The 6,390-nt window shown below is 33.6% G+C and overlaps 1 non-coding gene across 1 annotated transcript; it reads left to right on the top strand.

The window, feature by feature from the left end:
- The first annotated feature begins 4,737 nt into the window (after window positions 1–4,737).
- Window positions 4,738–4,809, top strand: TRNAD-GUC (transfer RNA aspartic acid (anticodon GUC)). Its single transcript has one exon. It is a non-coding gene; the product is annotated as a tRNA-Asp (tRNA).
- The last annotated feature ends 1,581 nt before the right edge of the window (window positions 4,810–6,390 follow it).

Raw genomic sequence — 6,390 nt, 5'->3', positions numbered from 1 at the left:
TGTGGTATACATGAGAAGATCAGCAATCGACAGGTTTAGACGAAAGCCGTATTGCCGACCGCCCAGGAATTTTCTCCAATATATGCCATGAGCTTTCTATTCAACATACGTTGCAACGTTTGACACAGAATTGAGGTAAAATTAAAAAGGCCAGTATTATTGGGGTCGACACGATTGCCTTTCTAAGGAATTCTTCCAACCATCTAAAAAAAGCTTCCAACCATCTAAAAATGTCTCCGTGGGAAGGAAAATGCAAAAAAGTTATTTCAGCACAAGAGCCAGTACTCCATCAGGACTATCATGGACTATTCAAATTGAACCCACAGATCAATGTTAGCTCGTCTTTTTGATTAAATCGGATGTCATTCATCACATCATGACTTTGACTCCTGAGAAATAAGCCTTCTACACATTCATTAGCAAACCATGTGTTAACTTTACGGGAAGGTGAATCATTAGAGTACCGGATGAAGTACTGTACAGTACGGTTTTAGCGCAGTCCGACCGGTCCCTAAAAGAAAATTATGTTTGCCGCTAAGGGTAATATGACAATCTGCTGACTGGTATTGCCATAATCATCGAATGCCTGCTAAATAGTCATAATCAGGTGTAGAATATGACAATACTGATATAACTACACAGTGGTTGGACTTGCCAAGGTTGGTACGAGTCTACCGACACTGAGTATCTGTCCGAATCATTAGTCAGCAGAAAGTCGATTCTCAACATTCGGAATCCTGAACCAGCTGAGTAAGTCTTAATGTTATTGCTAACTTGTACGTTTCTTTGCCAACATAGTCAATCTTCTGGTGTGGGAACAGCCTTTTCTTACGATTAGCATTAAAGTAACCCAGAATAACTAATTAGGCCCAAGGAACCCGCTGAGCTGCATGGGCTGACTCACTCACTGCTGCAATCTCCATTGTGCGAGTGATGAACACCATCAAAGAGGATTTTCTCTACACCGCTCTTGATGATCAAATGTCATTTCTGACAAAAATATAGACACCAGCGCGGAGCTTAAAATTGTGCACCAGTTTATACCCTGGGTAATTGAGATAAGACGAGACCGAGACGAGGATAGCGTGCAAATGAAATGAGACGCCGTGTTTCTATCATTTAAAACTATCTTGCCATTTCTCCTACTTGTAATGGAATATAGTTGAAGGTACAGGAAAAGGCAGTTGCGCAAGGAACTGTTTACACGTTGAGCAATGCTAATGGTTGACAATACATAATTGTACTGACTAGACTGAAGGTTGCTGGAACGCCCGTACCCTCCCACCACCACCTCCAACACCAACCGGCATCATGGCGCGTACTTGGGATTTTAACTTGATGGTGAGGCTACCTTTCGTACATGGTTGGTACAATAATTTAGCCTCCAACTATCTGGGGTCGAAGTCGTGCTGTCGATTCCGCTTCCCTCCAAGTTTAGCCGTCAAGTGGGCCACTAGTCAGCGCGCGTGAAACTTTCACGTTTCACCGGACTTCGAACCAAAACATGACTAGCTTATTTCACGGCTCTGCTTAGTCCAGTGGATTGTAACTAACCAAGGCTGATGCCACCCACCACAGTTTGTTACTTAGTTAATGCTACCCAGAGACCACGTATAGGGTTTTTTGTTCATTTTGAGTACATTCCTTCGAACGCAGTTAGCTTAGTTTTCAAAAATGAGAGGAATGCAATGAATACTCATTTGATGTTAATTAATACATGGGTTACACTCTATCCGAAAGTCAATAGTTACAGGAATAATAAAAAAATAATCAAAACATAGTAAGTTAAGGCGTTGATAGAACTCTGATAATTATTTATTCAAATTGATTATTACTTACTATCTGTCTTTGCAGAAATTTACTTCTAAAAAAATAGTGTACGAATTTCAATACGGTCATTTTATACAAAGTGATTGAAATAAGTGTTTTGGGAAAGTTTTTTTCCTAATATATACGCATAATAAATATAATTTATAAATGAGTGTTTTAAATCTTTTACACTTGTAACTAATGATCCTTTAGAATAATAAGTATTTTAAAAAAGTTTCGTTTTCGTGAATTTAAAATATGTAAATCATAAAAATGTTTTCACAACGATGACTTGAAAGATAGATCCGAAGATATTCAAAGTACAAGTCATCAACGACGCCGCAATATTTCTATAGCTGTATTCATCCGGTCGCTCATTGCTTGCTTTGTATTGAGACCGAGGAGATGAGAGTGAGGGTCTTGTTTTCCCTCGATCGTGTTTTGTTGTAGTTTTTTTCAGTTATCGTCTTCACGGAATATTACAGCAGAAAGATTTTTCTTAATTTTTTTTTCGTTTCATTAAAGAAAGAAATATATATTTCGAACTAAAATGCTAAAATAAAGATATAGTTATATTCACGGAGTTTTTATTTATCGAAATAAAATTTAAAATAAATAAAAAAGAGTGACTGTTCCCGTAGGCGATATCAACGTGTTCGTAGTAAAAGGTCTACGCTCTCGTAGACATCGCCTACGGCGTTCAAGCGGTCAGAGAGTGTATTTATTAAAGGCCGTCGCTCTGTGAATATTTTGGAAGCTTCCTATTACTTTATTGCGCATGCGATAAGGGTCGGTTAGGGGAGGGTAAATGCGTCTGTGTTCGAAGGAATAATTGCGTCCCTGTAGCACCCTTGCTGTTGATCTCATCTGCTGCTGCGTAAACATGAAAGGACCAAATAAGTTATTTAAAAGGTTATATATTATACACCATTAAAATTACAAATGACTAGACTACTGCATCTGTACAAATTTACTAGTTAAATTATTTATTCAAAAAAGCAGGTCAACGACAATAGAATATACAAATTCATATTATTTAACAGAGTATATAATTAAATATCCTTTCTTATTACAGACGTATACAACTATGTAAATAATTATTCTAGCTTATGTCTTAACATTAAGAAAATATTAAAACAAAATACAATATCAAACGGCTCTATAATTAATAATAAAAGGCACGAATAATTAATTCAATGTGTTTCTTAACCCTTTCACGACCACGGGGACGCCGGTGTCCCAAGCAAAAATCATGGATTAATTAAATATTTACGTAACAATTGTAAATTATTTTTTTGTTTTAACATTTCGGAAAGTACCTTTTTATTATTTTTTACTGGAAATACATGATAACTAACACCGTTTATTGTCTATCGTCACCGGAACGTTAGAGTTCTTTTGGCGCGAATGATCTGCTGTTTGGAATAAATAATTAATATTGTAAAAGTGCTTTTCAAGTTTTTACAGTATCAAATTATCATTACCTGGTAAGTAAATAGTTATTCTAAATGTTCAGTAGTAATGTATTTATGTTGTATTCTGTGATAAATCGTTATAAAGATTATGGGACACGGATGTCCCTGTCGGCGTAAAGGGATACTTTTTATACGGAATTTCTTAACTTTTGGCCTGGTGATATACCAAAATGCTATCATTTTCTTATTCATATTCTTCGCAGAATATGTTTCGTAAGGGACGTGAAGTTTTTGAACTTCGAAAAAATAAAATTCTTCAAATTTTTGTGGGTGACAATAGCGATGAGGAAGATGACTTAGTGCTTGATGACGAAGACCCAAGACTTCTAGTACAGGATGATGACTAAGGGGTATTTGATGTCGAGGTTGAAGAAACGACGACTTTTCATCGGCAAGAATCACCTGAACCTTTAACGTCTCAAAAAAACAATCCATCTAATCGTTAACCAATCATCTAACAACAGGAATTGTTTCGTCGAGTACCACAAATATCTTGCCCTATTATATTTATATTATTCATAAATATAATTTTAAGTAAAAAAAGTATACTAAGTAACAAATGTACATTATTTACAACAAAACAGACTTACCAACAAGTAAACCAAAATTTAGATGTTTAAGTAGAAAGTAACCCTTAGCGACCATAGGGACATATTTGTCCCATAAATTTCCCAAAAAAATGTAAAACTTTTTTGAATTTTTAGTGTAAATTATGTTTTTAGGATGCCTATTAATTCATTACATCTAGCTAAATTGATTAAATAAGGTACCGTAACCTTATGGTCCTGAAAGGGTTAAATTAATTATGGTAATTAGTTAATTATGACTTTTAAAAATTACTCCTATACTCTTCAATTCATATCGCAATACTCGCGTTTATTTGACAACGTAAAATGTCCTTTTTTAAATACGTTCTTATAAAAGTAATAATTATTAATTGGTGTAGATCACTTTTATTTCTAAAATGTATTATTATTATACATTTAAGTAACTATTTTTTGGATAGTCATATTTTTTTTGTAATCCAAAGAATAGTTACTTGACATCCGTATTACCTAATCTATTCGGAAATAAAACTGGAATATCGTGGTAGAATAGCTAGTGCAAACTGAAAAGAAACGCCGTAACCAACCAGCGGAATTAAATAATATCGATCCCTGCCAATATCCGCTGTCCTTATTAAATAGAAAATGATAAATTTTGTTTAGTTTTACTAACGTCGTTCGAATTTATTTAATGAGAAGTTCAAATCGATTCTAATTATCGTTTATTGGTTATTTAAATAATAAAAAAATTATATATTTCTTCCAATTTATGAATAACGATAGATACATAAACGCTCTATAAATCTACGTAAACATCACAGTAATATTATTAGTAGAACTCGAGTTATTTGATAAAATTATATTATTTTTCATCCATATGATTCAAAATTTTAAATATAATTTCATAATCCTCGGTAGTATAGTGGTTAGTATGCCCGCCTGTCACGCGGGAGACCGGGGTTCGATTCCCCGCCGGGGAGATCCTTTTTATTGTTTAGTTCATTAATTATTAAAATTATTGATAGATTTTAGACAATATAGACAAATATTGTAATGAATTAACAAAATTTCCTTCATTTGTTTCAGAAATTTCCACTGAAGCCTTATCTATACTCTACGTGAAAGCGACTTTACGTAGAACTACTTAATGTTTCATTTTAAATTGTAGCAGTGTAATGTAATATTATTGGAATCTGTACTGGTTAAAGGAATAATATAATTAGCCCATAGGCGAGGCAGGGATGAGGGAGGAGTTCTCAATTAATTCAATAGCCACTTGACGTCGTTACTTATTGGGTATATTAGTTACTATGGATAGTTCGTTATAATGTATTTTATGAATAATTTAAGCAACTTTGCAGGATAAACAAAATTTAATCAACTAAAAACTTTTTCTTTGTAGCTTACGAACTTTCATTTATAGTAAGAAATAACGTACACAATTATGTCTGTGTAATAATGTAACGGAAACATTAAAAAACCTCTTTATACTAGTAGTCAAAATGGTCATCAATACTCTATAAATAGATGCTACAGAAAATAACCGATATAGCGCAGGAGATTGACAAGTTGAAATAGTAGTAGTTGACTGTTATGGTTTTAAGGTTCTGTAGTACATATGGAGACAAGGACAGGCATGCACAGCAAAACACATCTATTTATAATGTGGAGGAACGACCTTGTTAAAGTCGTTGGAAGAGGAATGCAGACCCTTTCCAACTTATGCTATTAGAAATCTGTGGAGGAGATCTTGTCCAGCTGTGGGTGTCTTATAACACAGCTTTAAACGAATAATACACTAAAATTGTTATTTATCAATTAATGTAATTTACTATGGTCTCCAAGATTATCTATCGCGTTTTATAATAATGGCTTTGATATAAAAATAAATTCTCCTTAAGTACACAATATTTAAAAACTTTTAATACATTTGCGTAAAAAGCTTTTAAAGCCACGTTTTGTTTTAATCACCAAGCGGCGTAGACAGTGTGTGTAGCGGTAATTTTCACTAAAACAAGTACGTAGTACCGTTACAAGTTCACCTAACCGTGAAAATATCCGGCTCAGTGCATATTTTCAAAGGAAATTGACTGCACAATAAGCACTATCTTCGTGTAGAGTTTTGATGTTGCGGTTCTTGCACGATACACGTTTTCGGTAGTAATTTAACACAAAATTTACATATATTTCATGAGAAATGTATACATTTATAGATAATAATAAGATTTTTATTATAGAACGAATACAATGAAATGGTATTTTAATTTTAGTAATTTGAAAACACTTTATTTGTTACCGTCCATTGAAACTAAAGTTGTTCCGTTATTTTTTTAATTTTCTGTTTCAGTTTGCTTACAAAGCCGATGAAAGATTTTTTTGTTTTGCTTTATTTTTATATGTTTGCTTTATAACGGTCTATGTGGTCGGAATACCAAACTCGGAGCTTATTTACAGAGTGAGTTCCGTGTTTATTTTTACCGTTCTTTTTTAATTGCTGCAAATTATATTTCGTAAATTCGATTCGATTATTTGATTTCTTAATGGATTATATAATTACAATA

Source organism: Battus philenor, unplaced genomic scaffold (genome assembly GCF_028537555.1).
Source record: "Battus philenor isolate CCGP_79_NKW_IND1 unplaced genomic scaffold, ilBatPhil1.0.hap1 SCAF_1, whole genome shotgun sequence".
Taxonomy (NCBI): domain Eukaryota; kingdom Metazoa; phylum Arthropoda; class Insecta; order Lepidoptera; family Papilionidae; genus Battus; species Battus philenor.
The sequence above is the reverse complement of the archived record's forward strand: the minus strand, read 5'-3'. Positions and strand labels throughout refer to the sequence as shown.